We start from the raw sequence: 18,523 nt of genomic DNA on the forward strand, positions 1-18,523 counted from the left end.
TAGATGTATATAGCATTTTAAAAGCTTCCTCCTATGTACCCTTTCCCCAGAAGTTCTCAGAAATATGCTCCATGAAACTGAAGCACAATTGAGAAATAGGAAGGTAATACATACATGAGACAGTGGATCCAATAGAAAAGAGGGCAAAGGGATTTGCTTGAATAACAGAAAAACAAAACCCCAGAGAGACATCTGTGGCACAGACCTGCAGCCCACTGATATTGTTTAGAGCAGGAGGATAGATAACTTTAGAATGCCTATTACTGGGAAACAACAAAACAAACAAACAAACAACAAAAAAAAAGAATCAGACTGATGTGTTTGACTATGTTGAGAAAAATTTTATGACTATTGGAGAGAAGTGTGGGAAAAAACCTACTTGGCACACATACAACACTAATTGAAAATAAATTATGTCTTTATGAATACTAGAAAAAAATACAAAGGAATACAAGAAAGGAAATGTAATCAAAATATACGGTGTGGTTGAGGTTAAAATTAAAATTTATAGTAATGATATGATTTAACCAAAGCAGGATATATCCATGCCCACACTGAAGAGTACAGTGTAGACATGTACTATTTTCCTCTGACATTTTCCCATTTTAATTTTAGAGCCTCACTTTTCATTGTGTCTCATCTATAATCACATTTCTTTTTATTAATCAATCCCTTCCTCTGTTTTTCAATTCAGGCAAGAGTGTGTGCAAGCATGCACAAATGAAACACTTTAGCATGAATGTGTTTAAATTTTTCAGAGACAAATTATCCTTGCTGGCCCTTCTAGAAACTGCTTACAATGTAGTATAATTGTTCTTGATTACCTTAGCAAGTTTCCAAAATCGCTGTAAGCTAACCTTTGCTACAGGACATACTTTTAAATTTAATGTGACCAGCCTATCATTTCTCTAAATAGTTTGAGCAGAACAATTTTAAATATCTAATGTACAGAGTTTCTCTGCAAGAATCATCCTGCCTATTACTTAACGAAATGTATGTAGAAATGAAAAATAAACGTTGGCATTGTGGTTCACTGTGACCTAACATGAAGATAGTAGACACATAGCTATTTTTGTTTCAGGATGATTTATTCAAAAGCTATATTGTCAAATATAAATCTGTATAACTACTTAAGAAAAACGTGTCTATTATGCTCACTTAAACATACCTACATAACTTTTGGCTAATATATTTCTAAAATACTCAGTCTCAGGTTGCTAATTTACATGCATTTGTTACATTATTTCATTTGTCCTACATTTATCTACATGAAATAATCAAATTGTTTCCCTCCTATACACAGAAAGAAAAAATGGAAACCAAAACACTTGTCATTTTGTTCCAGTTTGTTAGGTTTTCCTTCAAATGTAAATTCCTGGAAGTGTTTGTGAAGCATAAAGCCTTTAAATACAGATTCCAAAAGGAAATCTTTTTTGTTTTTAAAATCAGAGCAAGGAATCCTTGGTGTATCTTTTACTTATCAGTACATGGTAACTTATTTGTTTCTAAATTATCTAATAAAAAACCATTTTCCCAATCAGAATTAGTCATAATTAGTTGAGCTGCTTTGGTGCTTGTTTCATTACGCCTTTTGATTACTAATGACATTGCATTTGGAAAAAAATAATCTCTTCACATGCGTTCATGCTTTAAATTGTTCACTTCTGTTAAAAGCAGCTATCAATCGCTGGTAGTGTTTCCTATTGACTTTGATTATTTTTTATTGAAAGGTTCTTCTTTTCCTTCAATACTTAGAATGCTTTTTTATTTCTCTCCCATTGTTTTCTTTTCCCTGGACCCATTATTTTCTCAGTCTTATTCCTCTGATCACTTAATTAATTTGAGGTTTTACATGGCAAATCTCTTTCCCAGAACCTTTTAAAATGTTGATCTTTGATATATAAGGATTTTACTTCCTTTTTTCATAATTTAACACAGAAACACTGTTAAAAAGAGTTGAAATTGTTTGGAAAATATGTGTTTGGGATAGTGGTAATACTCAAATTTAGAATCTATACAAGAGTGGAAGTGACTTTCTTACACTGCATACTAAAAAGAGAGCCCAGATGGTGGGTCTAGATCAAGGGTCTTATCAGTGCAGTGGCCTGATTGATTACCAAGAATCTGGCTAAGAGTTATACAGTTTCCATGAGGCCTAGTCATTTGCAAGAAAATGTCCTGGTATATCAGTCAGGGTATATCAGTATGGCCAGAAACAGGTGGTACATCCAAGATGGGTAATTTGAAGATACATTTTTTAAGGGGCTGTATACAAAAGCTGTGGGCAAATTGTGAGAAAACCTCAAAGGATAGTGCAGTGATATTGGGCCTGGAACAGCAGCTCAAGATTAAAACTCTTCAGCCTCAAGGGAAGAAGAGGGAGAGGGAGATGTGTGGAGAAGGCTGTTTGGAGAGGAGCTGTGCCTTTTCAACCAAGGATGCAGCCTGCAGAGGAAACACTGAAGGATACCTTCAACTCCATTCTCCTCCTTTTACTGATCTCCACTGGGTTGTTCCCATTGGACAGACACGTCAGCATCTCAGAACTCAGGACAGGGTGGGTCTAGATCTGAAGGGCAAGGAAGGTACTCAGCACACCAGGCATAATTATTATTAATCTGTTCTACTCTGTCCTCCTTTGTTACAAGTTGCATTAAGCAAATTATTATACTTTAATAATGGGCATACCGTTTAATAAATATTCCTTAAGAAATAGGTTTGGTGAAATTTACAAAGTAAACAATTTATGAAAAGTTTAAAAATAAAAAACCTTTATACAAAGGTGAAATTTACAAAGTAAACAATTTATGAAAAGTTTAAAAATAAAAAACCTTTATACAAATGGTAAAAGCACATATCAATATGTTAAAAAAGTTAAAAATTGATGGAAATCAAGGAGAAAGTGAAAAAGGAACAGTAGAGGTGAGACTCAGTATTCAAAATTTCAATAATAAAATGAGTGAAGGCAATTATATAGCAGCAATAACAATAATAATACATCATTTAAAATTCATACTTTATGTAGTATGCAGCTTGCTCTAGAACTTTTATAAAAAGGTATCACATACTTGGTTATGAAACAATTCAATATATTATAAAAAGTAGAAATCATACAACATAATTTCTAAATTGCAGTAAAACTTTAATCGCAGAGTTAATAAAATATTCATTTGGAAAAATTTTGAAACAACAATAGTGAACCTGATGGAAAAAGAAAAATCAAAATTATAATTATATTTCTTAGAGAATAATGATCATTGCATCAAAATCACATCTTTTTTCTTCACTTACTAACAGGAGTGTATTAAGGTGAAAAATTATGTTTCCCTCAAGAGATTAAAATATGAACATTAAAGCAAACTTGAGCTATATGGAAAAAGGTAACGATGAAATTAAGGTAAAAATAATGAATTTGAAAAGAAAAAATTGGTAGAATTATTGTTTTCCAAGAGATAATGTGAAAAAATGTAATAGCTAGAATCAATCGAGCTAGAATATATGTATGATTATATAAATATCTGTATATAAATATGTATATCTGTATATGTATATACAGATATTTATGTATCATATAGCTTTGCTATAAGAAAAATAATATGTTGTGCAGTTGTCCCTTGGTATCCACAGGGGATTGGTTCCAGGATCCCCCACAGATACCAAAATCCACAGATGCTCAAGTCCCTATATAAAATGGCATACTACAATACATACAGTAGGTTCTCTGTATCCCTAGGTGTGAAATCTATGGATACGGAGGGCCAACTGTAGGCACATACAATGATTAAAATCCTGAAAGCATGTATGTACTACTTTTTGTTAGTACCTTTTAAAATCTTGGTAAAAATGTAATTATGATCAAAAACTATAAAGCATAGAAAATAATTGCAGAAGTAGAAAACCTCATAAAGGGCCCTTACAAAAAAAAAAAAAAAAAACAGAAAAAAAAGTTGAGAAAGGGCATCTCAAAAAAATACATCAATTCCATCTAGATTAATGTATAAAGTAAATGTTACCAAAAATGGATATCTCTCATGATAAGTAAATTTTTTATGTATGAAAGAATGGAAATTTAAATTTTGGATCAGCTATGCTAAATATGATTTCAAACTTCCAAAATTTTTTAGGATATAATCAATACTTATCATTAATGTATATAGCATTAGTGTTTGAAAACATTGTTTAAACTTGAATAACCTTCTGTTTTTTCTATCAATTACCAAGAGAGGTGTGTAAATATTTGGCTCTATTGTTATGTATTTATCTGTTTCACTTTGTAGTTATTAATTGTTGCCTTATATATTGTATGCCCCCCCCAAATTCAAATCTACCTGCAACCTCAGAATGTGATTTTATTTGGAAATAGTCTTTGCAGATGTAGTTAGTTAAATTAAGATCAGGTCATAATGGATTAGGGTAGGTCCTAACCCAATGACCAGTGTCTTTATAAACAGAGAAAACAGAGATAGAAACACATACAAAGGAATGATAGCAACCACAATAAGCTTGGAGAGAGGTATGGGATGGGTTGTCCTTCAGAACCTCCAGAAGAAACCAACCTTGCCAACACCTTAATTTTGGACTTAAGGCCTCCAGAAATTTTAGAACTTAAAACTGTTGTGTTAAGCCACACAGTTTGTGGTACTTTGTTATAGCATCCCTAGGAAACTAATATGTGTATATTGAGGCTATGCCTGTAGACATATACAAATTTAAAATTATTATATCTGCTTGGTGTATGGAATGTTTATCATTAGGAATTGATATCTTTATTACTAATAATGCAATCTGACTTAAATTTCTGTTTTTTCCTGCTATTAATATGGTAACATCAATTTTTTTCTTCTGTTAGTTTTTCAATGGCTTGTATTTTTTTTCTGCATTTTACTTTCAGCCTTTCATTATCTTTATGTTTTACATATTTCTCTTTTCTACAACATGATAGATTTTTCCCAAGTAGCTACTCTTTATATTTTCACTAACATTTAGTCGACTCATTTTTATTATTATCGATATGCTTGTTTAAATGGAAATTTTCATTTTGTGCTTTCTCTTTGTCCCACTTATCTATAGTTTGCTTCTTTTTCCCTACCTCCTTACCTTCTTTCAAACTGATTATTTTTTGTGATTCCATTGCTTTCTCTTTATTTGTTCTGAAGTTATGAAAGCTATTTCTATTATTTTAATAATTACTCTAGAAATCACAACATGCTTTTTAAATGATCAAAGTTGTAGTTAAACGGCACTTTTATCTTCCACCTGAACAAGAAAAGATATCAAGGAATTTAATTCCTATTGCTTTCCTCTCAAATTGTACATAAGTTCTCTAATGCATTTTAACATACAACACTATTTTAAACTCCAAACATATATCTCCATTGATAAATTTACTTTCATGTTTACCAGATTTTTGTTCTTCATTCCTTTTTGCATCCCATGACTTCCATCTGAGATCACTCTAATTCTTTCCTAAGTTTCATCACTCTGTGATTATCTTCCTTCTATCTAAAATATTCACTATAATTTTTCAGAGTAATCATTTGTTCATAATAAGCTCAGTTTCTGGTCTGAAAATGTCATCATTTATTTTTATTGTATCCTCAAACATTTCCTCTGTCCTATTCTTTCTCTCTCAACATTTACAATATTAAAAATAAAAACATATATAGATTTTATGTTCCATATTTGTTAACAATTTTTCCATGTTTTACTTCTAATTATCTCTCTCTGATATCTGGATAATTGCTTCCAATGTGTCTTCCACTTTTCCAATTTTTTCCTTAGCTAAGTCTATACTACTATTAAAACCTGGACATTTTGTTTTAACTTCCATTAGTCTTTTAAATGTCCTAAAAAATCAGTTTGATTCTTTTCCTCATTTATGAGCTAAACTTTAATAATATCCTATTTCTTGAAAGTCAGCTTTTATTTCTTTAAGTACAGTGTTCAATTTTAAAAAATTAATCTGTGACTAATAATCCACATCTCTGAATAATATATCACACTGCTTCTGTTATCTGTGGTTACTGCTGATCTTTGTTATGGTGTCATGTTTACATGCATTTGTGGCTTTTTTTTTTTTTATCATAGGCTGCTAAAACTATTTGTAGGGATTTCACAGGGCCCAGAATAAAGGTATTTGTTTTTTCAGAGAGAATGCACTCTCTGTGCCAAGTAAATAGGGGCACCATCCAGTCCCATATCAATTTAACTTAAGCATATGACTTGAAGGTTTAATTGGAGGCTCTAAGTATAATACATTGGGACTGCAAAGGCCAGGTTTTGGTTCCAGTTTCTCTGGAACATATTTTCCTTTGCTCTGTTCAACAATAAAAAATTGTCTTTCCAGTCTCTTGGGGTGTATATTTTGAAAGAATAGTGGATAGTCAAGAGTTCAAGGCTGTTTCTTCTGTACCTCACAAGATTTACCAAAACTGATACTGTTGTCTTATCGTTAATCTCACTTTATCTTAGTTTATATCATTATAGTTATTTCCTACCTTTGCACCTCTTCTATGCATTTAAGAATTTTTTTTAATCCTGCATTTTAAGTTGCTGTCAGCAGGAGGGCTGGTCCCAATAGCCTGCTATATTTCCTGAACCATATATTACACTTTCCACAATATTTATCTGGATTGGAAATTTCCTAGAATTTCTTCTACTTCCAGTCTTGTTTTCATCTCTATTTATTGGGCTATAAGTTGCTGAGACTTTGTTTCTCAACTGCTGTATAATTTATAAATATAATTATTCATAGCACCTTTTAATACTATATTGTTGTCCTCTGCATGCTTTAGTACACATTTCCCTGAATCTGCTTCCCTCCAAACCAAACCAAATAAAGTCATACTTTCAATCTTATTGTTAACCTCATATATGTAAAGATTTCACTCAATATTCACAATCACTTTCACTTCACTCTACATAACCTTGAAAGAAAATCACATAAACTTTTATGAATAGGAGCATTCCCAGTAAAGAACACTGAGACCTACTTTCCAACTTCAGTCTTCTTATATCCAAAGATCTCATATTGTTTGATAATATTTTGTCACCCAATGTTGAAAATATTATGAATTTTTGCATTAATAATTTTTGAGTATTTTAAAATAAGATTACAGAGAAGCAACAGCTGAAGAGACATTGATTCTATGTGGTATCATCTAATAACTTGAATTATTATTTATGAATGTATAAATATATCAGAATTTTAAATTATCAAGGCATGCATTATTTAATAGATAATGATTCTCTTTCAAAAAAAGTTGTTTTACTAAATAAATTATATTTACTTGGTGCTCATTAGAAATAAGAGTGCATACTACAGGTTGTAGAATATTGACATTTTGTGAACACTTTTTTAATAACATGGTCAAGTATGGATACATATTCTTCTTTCCTGGAAATGTTAGACTGTATGGGTGAATTTTGATGCTCTGTTACTTACTTATGGACACTGAACAGCTAAAATTGAATGCTTTTTTTTTGGTCATGATGATTGTTATTAAAGGGTGTGACATGGTTTGAATATATCTAACAACTAAGTCATTTAGTTAGATGCTTTTGGAAATTAAAATTAATGTATAATGATTCTCAGTTTTAAATGACAGTACAAATCATACACATTTACCTTGCTTTTGTCCTAGATTGTCAGTGAACTGAGAAAAATCCCCCATTAGCTAAATGTTGGACAACAGGAATATCAAAAAAGTTAAGCACAAAAATGAATCATAAACAACTGTAAAGAAAAAATAAATCAATGCATCTATACAAATACTAATATACATTAATTAATAATTAAAAAAATAAAAGATGATAGCAAAATAGGTAGACAGATGGTGGAGAAGGAAGGGCTCTAGCTGGGGAAATATTTCAGGAAAGACAGTGTATTTGCTTGGTTTTATAAAGTAAGTATAAGCAAATATCCAGTGAAGAAATCGCATGATACTGTGCCTATATGAACAGAATCAATACAACCAATGAGGGGTAAATGAATATCATGTGCCAGATATGACATCCTGAGAAAACAATATCACTTATGTAGAATTTAACCCAGGAATATGTAACCTGAATCTAATAATAGAAAACATCAAACACACCCCAAATAATGAAATTTCTATTTAAAAAAAAAAAAGGTTTTCCTTAAAACTGCCATTGGAAAAATACAAAAAGCTCTTGCTGTGTTCCAGTTTAAATGAGACTGAAGAGCATGGCAACTAATGCAAAATCAGATCCCCTGCACCAGAATAAAAAAAAAAAAGAGAAAAAGCACATGATTGGTTTAATTGGAAAAAAATCAGAATATGGACACTAGATTAGATAAAAGTATAATATCAAAATCTTCTTTGATAACTGTATCTTGATTATGTAACAATCTATCCCTATTCTTAGGAAATGCATGGTGAACTATCATTTAGGGTTAAAGTACCATGATATATGAAACTCAATCTTAAATTATTAAAAAGAAAATTAAATGCATGGGTGCATACACACACACACAGAAAGTAATAAAGCAAATGTAGTAAAATAAGGTAAAATATTGACTATAGGTAAATCTGTGTAAATAATATATGGGAGTTCTTTAATATATCCTTATTCGTGCTGTCTTTTCTGTAAGTTTGATTCTTTTTTTTTCCGATAACATATGTATGCATAGGTACATCATTTTACTAGATATTTAATTTTGTATCAGAAAAGAAAAGAAGTGTATTTTGGTCAGAAGTCCTTTGTATATTTGCAAATCTTGGCCTTTCATTAACATATGTATACATATCTTTATGTAAATTAATTAATGAAAGGTTAGATATCATATATATATGGAAGAAATGGAAAAAAAAAACCACATACATATACAGACATATACACATAAATTTTCCTCAAATCAAAACATAATATTAGAGCAATGGAGGAATTAAATTATAAAAATAGCCTGAATACAAATTATAAAACAATATAATATAGAAGTGTTTTAATCTGTATCTAAATAAAATGAATGATATTCTATAAAAAAAAATTTCAAGTATAATCTCAGAAAAATTAGAAGTAGAATATAGCAATGATGTAAAAGTAAATTTAAATATAGTCACAGGAAGGAGCTTCAAGACAGCGGAAGAGTAAGAAGTGGAGATCACCTTCCTCCCCCAAAATACGTCAGCAATACATCTACATGTGGAGCAACTCCTACAGAACACCTACTGAACGCTGGCTGAAGACCTCAGACCTCCCAAAGGGCAAGAAACTCCCCAAGTACCTGGGTAGGGCAAAAGAAAAAAAAAAAACAGAGACAAAAGAATAGGGATGGGACCTGCACCAGTGGGAGGGAGCTGTGAGGGAGGAAAGGTTTCCACACACTAGGAAGCCCCTTCGCGGGCAGAGACTGCAGGTGGTGGAGGGGGGAAGGTTCAAAGCCACGGAGGAGAGCGCAGCAACAGGGGTGCGGAGGGAAAAGCGGAGAGATTCCAGCACAGAGGAGCGGTGGCGACCAGCACTCATCAGTCTAAGAGGCTTCTCTGCTCACCTGCAGGGGCGGGCAGGGGCTGGGAGCTGAGGCTTGGGCTTCGTTTGGATCGCAGGGAGAGGACTGGGGTTGGCGGCGTGAACACAGCCTGAAGGGGCTAGCGCACCACAGCTAGCCAGGAGGGAGTCCGGGAAAAAGTCTGCAGCTGCCGAAGAGGCAAGAGACTTTTTCTTGCCTCTTTGTCTCAGGGTGCGCGAGGAGAGGGGATTCAGAGTGCGCCTAAATGAGCTCCAGAGACGGGCGCGAGCCGCGGCTATCAGCGCGGACCCCAGAGACGGGCACGAGACGCTAAGGCTGCTGCTGCCGCCACCAAGAAGCCTGTGTGTGAGCACAGGTCACTCTCCACACCTCCCCTCCCGGGAGCCTGTGCAGCCCGCCACTGCCAGGGTCCCATGATCCAGGGACAACTTCTGCAGGAGAATGCACGGTGCGCCTCAGGCTGGTGCAACGTCACACCGGCCTCTGCTGCCTCAGGCTCGCCCCGCATCCGTACCCCTCCCTGCCCCCAGACTGAGTGAGCCAGAGCCCCCTAATCAGCTGCTCCTTTAACCCTGTCCTGTCTGAGCGAAGAACAGATGCCCTCAGGTGACCTACATGTAGAGGCGGGGCCAAATCCAAAGCTGAACCCCAGGAGCTGCGCGAACAAAAAAGAGAAAGGGAAATCTCTCCCAGCAGCCTCAGGAGCAGCAGATTAAATCTCCAAAATCAACCTCATGTACCCTGCATCTGTGGAATACCTGAATAGACAACAGATCGTCCCAAATTGAGGTGGTGGACTTTGGGAACAACGATATATATATATTCTTCCTTTTTTCTTTTTGTGAGTGTGTATGTGTATGCTTCTGTGTGTGATTTTGTCTGTATAGCGTTGCTTTTACCATTTGCCCTAGGGTTCTGTCTGTCCTTTTTTTTTTTTTTTTAGTATAGTTTTTAACGCTTCTTATCATTGGTGGATTTGTTTTTTGGTTCAGTTGCTCTCTTCTTTCTTTCTTTTTATTTTTTTATTACTTAAAAATTTTTTTTAGTAATTATTTTTTATATTAATAACTTTATTTTATTTTATTTTATTTCATTTTATTTTTTCTTTCTTCCTTTCTCCCTTTGATTCTGAGCCATGTGGATGACAGGGTCTTGGTGCTCCGGCCGGGCGTCAGGACGGTGCCTCTGAGGTGGGAAAGCCAAGTTCAGGACATTGGTCCACAAGAGACCTCCCAGCTCCACATAATATCAAATGGCAAAAATCTCCCAGAGATTTCCATCTCAACACCAAGATCCAGCTCCACTCAAGGACCAGCAAGCTACAGTGCTGGACACCCTGTGCCAAACAACTAGTAAGACAGGAAGACCCATTAGCAGAGAGGCTGCCTAAAATCATAATAAGGTCACAGACACCCCAAAACACACCACCAGACATGGACCTGCCCACCAGAAAGACAAGATCCAGGCTCCTCCACCAGAACACAGGCACTAGTCCCCTCCACCAGGAAGCCTACAAAACCCACTGAACCAACCTTAGTCAATGGGGGCAGACACCAAAAACAATGGGAACTACGAACATGCAGCCTGAAAAATGAGACCCCAAACAGAGTAAGTTAAGCAAAATGAGAAGACAAAGAAACACACAGCAAATGAAGGAGCAAGGTAAAACCCACCAGACCAAACAAATGAAGAGGATATAGGCAGTCTACCTGAAAAAGAATTCAGAATAATGATAGTAAAGATGATCCAAAATCTTGAAAATACAATGGAGAAAATACAAGAAACATTTAACAAGGACCTAGAAGAACTAAAGCGCAAACAAACAATGATGAACAACACAATAAATGAAATTAAAAATTCTCTACAAGGAATCAATAGCAGAATAACTGACACAGAAAAATGGATAAGTGACCTGGAAGATAAAATACTGAAAATAACTACTGCAGAGCAGGATAAAGAAAAAAGAATGACAAGAACTGAGGACAGTCTCAGAGACCTCTGGGACAATAATAAACACAGCAACATTCGATTTATAGGGGTCCCGGAAAAAGAAGAGAGAAAGAAAGGGACTGAGAAAATATTTGAAGAGATTATAGTTGAAAACTTCCCTATATACGGGAAAGGATATAGTCAATCAAGTCCAGGAAGTGCAGAGAGTGCCATACAGGATAAATCCAAGGAGAAACACTCCAAGACACATATTAATCAAACTATCAAAAACTGAATACAGAGAAAAAATATTAAAAGCAGCAAGGGAAAAACAACAAATAACATACAAGGGAATCCCCAAAAGGTTAACAGCTGATCTTTCAGCAGAAACTCTGCAAGCCAGAAGGAAGTGGCAGGACATATTTAAAGTGATGAAAGGGAAAAACCTACAACCAAGATTACTCTACACAGCAAGGATCTCATTCAGATTCAATGGTGAAATTAAAACTTTTACAGACAAGCAAAAGCTAAGAGAATTCAGCACCACGAAACCAGCTTTGAAACAAATGCTAAAGGAACTTCTCTAGTCAGGAAACACAAGAGAAGGAAAAGACCTACAATAACAAATCCAAAGAAATTAAGAAAATGGTAACAGGAACATACATATCAATAACTACCTTAAATTTAATGGATTCAGTGCTCCAACCAAAAGACATAGACTGGCTGAATGGATACACAAACAAGACCTGTATATATGCTGTCTACAAGAGACCCACTTCATACCTAGGGACACAAACAGACTGAAAGTGAAGGGTTGGAAAAGGTTATCCCATGCAAATGGAAAACAAAAGAAAGCTGGAGTAGCAATTCTCATATCAGACAAAATAGACTTTAAAACAAAGACTGTAACAAGAGACAAAGAAGGACACTACATAATGATCAAGGGATCAATCCAAGGAATTTATACAACAATTGTAAATACTTATGCACCCAACATAGGAGCACCTCAATACATAAGGCAAATGCTAACGGCCATAAAAGGGGAAATCGACAGTAATACAATCATAGTGAAGGACTTTAACACCCCACTTTCACCAACGGACAGATCATCCAAAATGAAAATATATAAGGAAACACAAGCTTTAAATGATACATTAAACAAGATGAACTTAATTGATATTTATAGGACATTCCATCCAAAAACAACAAAATACACTTTCTTCTCAAGTGCTCATGGAACATTCTCCAGGATAGATCATATCTTGGGTCACAAATCTAGCCTTGGTAAATATAAGAAAATTGAAATCGTATCAAATATCTTTTCCAACCACAACGCTATGAGACTAGATATCAATTACAGGAAAAAAATCTGTAAAAAATACAAACACATGGAGGCTAAACAATACACTACTTAATAACCAAGAGATCACTGAAGAAATCAAAGAAGAAATAAAAAAAATATGTAGAAACAAATGACAATGAAACCCGACAACCCAAAACCTATGGGACACAGCAAAAGCAGTTCTAAGAAGGAAGTTTATAGCAATAAAATCCTACCTTAAGAAACAAGAAACATCTCAAATTAAAAACCAAACCTTACACCTAAAGCAATTAGAGAAACAAAAAACCCCAAAGTTAGCAGAAGGAAAGAAATCATAAAGACCAGATCAGAAAAAAATGAAAAAGAAATGAAGGAAACAATAGCAAAGATCAATAAAACTAAAAGCTGGTTCTTTGAGAAGATAAACAAAATTGATAAACCATTAGCCAGACTCATCAAGAAAAAAAGGGAGAAGACTCAAATCAATAGAATTAGAAATGAAAAAAGAGAAGTAACCACTGACACTGCAGAAATACAAACGCTCATGAGAGATTACTACAAGCAACTATATGCCAATAAAATGGACAACCTGGAAGAAATGGATAAATTTTTAGAAAAGTACAACCTTCCGAAACTGAACCGGGAAGAAATAGAAAATATAAACAGACCAATCACAAGCACTGAAATTGAAACTGTGATTAAAAATCTTCCAACAAAAAAAACCCCAGGACCAGATGGCTTCACAGGCAAATTCTATCAAACATTTAGAGAAGAGCTAACACCTATCCTTCTCAATCTCTTCCAAAATAAAGCAGAGGGAGGAACACTCCGAAACTCATTCTACGAGGCCACCATCACCCTGATACCAAAACCAGACAAAGATGTCACAAAGAAAGAAAACTACAGGCCAATATCACTGATGAACTTAGATGCAAAAATCCTCGACAAATACTAGCGAACAGAATCCAACAGCACATTAAAAGGATCATACACCATGATCAAGTGGGGTTTATCCCAGGAATGCAAGGATTCTTCAATATACACAAATCAATGTGATATACCATATTAACAAATTGAAGGAGAAAAACCATATGATCATCTCAACAGATGCAGAGAAAGCTTTAGACAAATTTCAACACCCATTTATGATAAAAACTCTCCAGAAAGTAGGCACAGAGGGAACTTACCTCAACATAATAAAGGCCATATGTGACAAACCCACAGGAAACATCATCATCAATGGTGAAAAACTGAAACCATTTCCACTAAGATCAGGAACAAGACAAGGTTGCCCAATCTCACCACTATTATTCAACATTGTTTTGGAAGTTCTAGCCACAGCAATCAGAGAAGAAAAAGAAATAAAAGGAATCCAAATCAGAAAAGAAGAAGTAAAGCTGTCACTGTTTGCAGATGACATGATATATACATACTGAATCCTAAAGATGCTACCAGAAAACTGCTAGAGCTAATCAATAAATTCGGTAAAGTAGCAGGATACAAAATTAATGCACAGAAATCTCTTGCATTCCTATACATTAATGATGAAAAATCTGAAAGGGGAATTAAGGAAACACTCCCATTTACCATTGCAACAAAAAAGAATAAAATACTTAGGAATAAACCTACCTAAGGAGACAAAAGACCTGTATGCAGAAAACTATAAGACACTGATGAAAGAAATTAAAGATGATACAAGCAGATGGAGAGATATACCATGTTCTTGGTTGGAAGAATCAACATTATGAAAATGACTCTACTACCCAAAGCAATCTACAGATTCAATGCAATCCCTGTCAAACTACCAATGGCATTTTTCACAGAACTAGAACAAAAAATTTCACAATTTGTATGGAAACACAAAGGACCCCGAATAGCCAAAGCAATCTTGAGAAAGAAAAACGGAGCTAGAGGAAGCAGGCTCCCTGTCTTGAGACTATACTACAAAGCTACAGTAATCAAGACAGTATGATACTGGCACCAAAACAGAAATATAGATCAATGGAACAGGATAGAAAGCCCAGGGATAAACCCACGCACATATGGTCACCTTATTTTTGATAAAGGATGCAAGAATATACAATGGAGAAAAGACAGCCTCTTCAATAAATGGTGCTGGGAAAACTATACAGCTACATGGAGAAGAATGAAAGTAGAACACTCCCTAACACCATACAGAAAAATAAACTCAAAATGGATTAAAGACCTAAATGTAAGGCCAGAAACTATAAAATTCTTAGCAGAAAACATAGGCAGAACACTCTATGCCATAAATCACAGAAAGGTCCTTTTTGACCCACCTCCTAGAGTAATGGAAATAAAAACACAAATAAACAAATGGGACCTAATGAAACTTCAAAGCTTTTGCACAGCAAAGGAAACCATAAACAAGACGAAAAGACAACCCTCAGAATGGGAGAAAATATTTGCAAATGAAGCAACTGACAAAGGATTAATCTCCACGACATACAAGCAGATCATGCAGCTCAATATCAAAAAAAACAAACAACCTAATCCAAAAATGGGCAAAAGACCCAAATAGACATTTCTCCAAAGAACATACACAGATTGCCAGCAAACACATTAAAGAATGCTCAACATCATTAATCATTAGAGAAATGCAAATCAAAACTGCAATTATGTATCACGCACACCAGTCAGAATGGCCATCACCAAAAAATCTACAAACAATAAATCCTGGAGAGGGTGTGGAGAAAAGGGAACCCTCTTACACTGTTGGTGGGAATGTAAATTGATACAGCCACTATGGAGAACAGTATGGAGGTTCCTTAAAAAACTAAAAATAGAACTACCATACGACCCAGCAATCCCACTACTGGGCATATACCCTGAGAAACCCATAATTCATAAAGAGTCATGTACCACAATGTTCACTGCAGCTCTATTTACAATAGCCAGGACATGGAAGCAACCTAAGTGTCCATCAACTGATGAATGGATAAAGAAGATGTGGCACATATATACAACGCAATATTACTTGGCCATAAAAAGAAACGAAATTGAGTTATTTGTAGTGAAGTGGATGGACCTAGAGTCTGTCATACAGAGTGAAGTAAGTCAGAAAGAGTAAAACAAATACCGTATGCTAACACATATATATGGAATCTAAAAAAAAACAATGGTCATGAAGAATATAAGGGCAGGACAGGAATAAAGATGCAGACCTACTAGAGAATGGACTTGAGGACACGGGGAGAGGGAAGGGTAAGCTGGGACAAAGTGGGAGAATGGCATGTACATATATACACTACTAAATGTAAAACCGATAGCTAGTGGGAAGCAGCCGCATAGCACAGGGAGATCAGGTCCGTGATTTGTGACCACCTAGAGGGGTGGGATAGGGAGGTTAGGAGGGAGATGCAAGAGAGAGAAGATATGGGGATATATATATATGTACAGCTGATTCCCTTTGTTATAAAGCAGAAACTAACACACCATTGTAAAGCAATTATACTCCAATAAAGATGTTAAAATAAATAAATAAATAAATGTAGTCACAGCTGCCAATAACAAGGCAAAAGTCTAATAATACTGCTTTTTTTTTTTTTTGGAGGGCAGCTCAGGTGAGCATTTTTACCAACTTTCAAGAAATATATTGTTTGTTTGCTGTTTTAAGTGTTCTAAAGAATAAAAAACGTAGAACTTCCATTAAAAATGCTACAATGAGTTCATACTTCTATAATCCTCTCTAAACACATAACTCTGGCAGGCAAAATATAAAATGGAGAAAAACAAAACAGACAAGGTCAAATAAATAGTTAAAATTTATTCTTGTAAAAAGTGAAACAGGAAGTCAATATAGTAAGCTCTGTGTGTGGAATTATGCTTGGGAGGCAAGCAATTATACTTTTTAGAAGATGGAAAAGGTTAAAAATTGCCAAACAAGAAACAAAAAGCTGGATCCGGCTTTCCTATTTAAAGACAGAGCTTGTGTACCCCCTGCCCCCCACATTTCTGACCTCTGTCTACCCCCATGCTACCTGATAGTGTGGTGTCAAGTCACAATACTTAATACAGACAGTAACATTATTGTGATAACCCCAAATCACCTCAAAGCAATAATTCTAAAAAGCTTTTAAAAATTTTTGGTAGGAGCAAGGAGGGGCAAGATGGCGGAAGAGTAAGACGCGGAGATCACCTTCCTCCCCACAGATACATGAGAAATACATCTACACGTGGAACTGCTCCTACAGAACACCCACTGAACGCTGGCAGAAGACGTCAGACCTCCCAAAAGGCAAGAAAATCCCCACGTACTTGGGTAGGGCAAAAGAAAAAAGAAATAACAGAGACAAAAGAATAGGGACGGGACCTGCACCAGTGGGAGGGAACTGTGAAGGAGGAAAGGTTTCCACACACTAGGAAGCCCCTTCGTGGGCAGAGACTGCGGGTAGCAGAGGGGGGAAGCTTCGGAGCCACGGAGGAGAGCGCAGCCACATTGGTGCGGAGGGCAAAGCGGAGATTCCCGCACAGAGGAGCGGTGCCGACCAGCACTCACCAGCCCGAGAGGCTTGTCTGCTCAGCCGCCGGGGCGGGCGGGGGCTGGGAGCTGGGGCTCGGGCTTCGGTGCTAGCCGGGAGGGAGTCCGGGAAAAAGACTGCAGCTGCCAAAGAGGCAAGAGAATTTTTCTTGCCTCTTTGTTTCGCGGCGTGCAAGGAGAGGGGATTCAGAGCGCCGCCTAAACGAGCTCCAGAGACGGGCGCGAGCCACGGCTATCAGCGCGGATCCCACAGCAACAGGGGCGCAGAGGGAAAAACGGAGAGATTCCCGCACAGAGGCTCGGCGCCGAGCAGCACTCACCAGCCCGAGAGGCTTGTCTGCTCCCCCGCCGGGGCGGGCGGGGGCTGGGAGCTGAGGCGCGGGCTTCGGTCGGATCCCAGGGAGAGGACTGGGGTTGGCTGCGTGAACACAGCCTGAAGGGTCTAGCGCACCACAGCTAGCCGGGAGGGTGCACGAGAGAAAGTCTGCGGCTGCCGAAGAGGCAGGAGACTTTTTCTTGCCTCTTTGTTTCGCGGCGTGCAAGGAGAGGGGATTCAGAGCGCCGCTTAAACAAGCTCCAGAGACGGGCGCGAGCCGCGGCTATCAGCGCGGACCCCAGAGACGGGCATGAGACGCTAAGGCTGCTGCTGCCGCCACCAAACAGCCTGTGGGCGAGCACAGGTCATTCTTCACACCGCCCCTCCCGGGAGCCTGTGCAGCCCGCCACGGCCAGGCTCCCCTAATCCGGGGACAACTTCCCCGGGAGAACGCACGGCGCGCCTCGGGCTGCTGCAATGTCACGCCGGCCTCTGCCGCCGCAGGCTCGCCCCGCCTCCTCCATACCGCTCCCTCCCCCCGGCCTGACTGAGCCAGAGCCCCCGAATCAGCTGCTCCTTTAACCCCGTTCTGTCTGGGCGGGGAACAGACGCCCTCAGGGGACCTACATGCAGAGGCGGGTCCAAATCCAAAGCTGAACCCCGGGAGCTGTACGAACAAAGAAGAGAAAGGGAAATCTCTCCCAGCAGCCTCAGAAGCAGCGGATTAAAGCTCCACAAACAACTTGATGTGCCTGCATCTGTTGAATACCTGAATAGACAACGAATCATCCCAAATTTAGGAGATGGACTTTGGGAGCAGGATATATTAACTTTTCCCCTTTTCCTTTTTTTTGTGAGTGTAGATGTGTATGCTTTTGGGTGAGATTTTGTCTGTATAGCTTTGCTCTCACCGTTAGTCCTAGGGTTAGGTCCGTCTGTTTTTTTTTTTTTTTTTTTTGGCTT

General features: G+C 37.0%; 1 long non-coding RNA gene across 1 annotated transcript in view; it reads left to right on the forward strand.

Moving 5' to 3' along the window:
* LOC133092179 (uncharacterized) overlaps positions 1 to 16,991 on the forward strand; it is a 243,687-nt gene extending 226,696 nt beyond the window's left edge. Inside the window, exon 5 of the long non-coding RNA XR_009701032.1 lies at positions 16,857 to 16,991. This is a non-coding gene — a long non-coding RNA (uncharacterized LOC133092179). The remainder of the gene's footprint in view (positions 1 to 16,856) is intronic.
* The last annotated feature ends 1,532 nt before the right edge of the window (positions 16,992 to 18,523 follow it).

This window comes from Eubalaena glacialis, chromosome 5, assembly GCF_028564815.1.
Source record: "Eubalaena glacialis isolate mEubGla1 chromosome 5, mEubGla1.1.hap2.+ XY, whole genome shotgun sequence".
NCBI lineage: Eukaryota > Metazoa > Chordata > Mammalia > Artiodactyla > Balaenidae > Eubalaena > Eubalaena glacialis.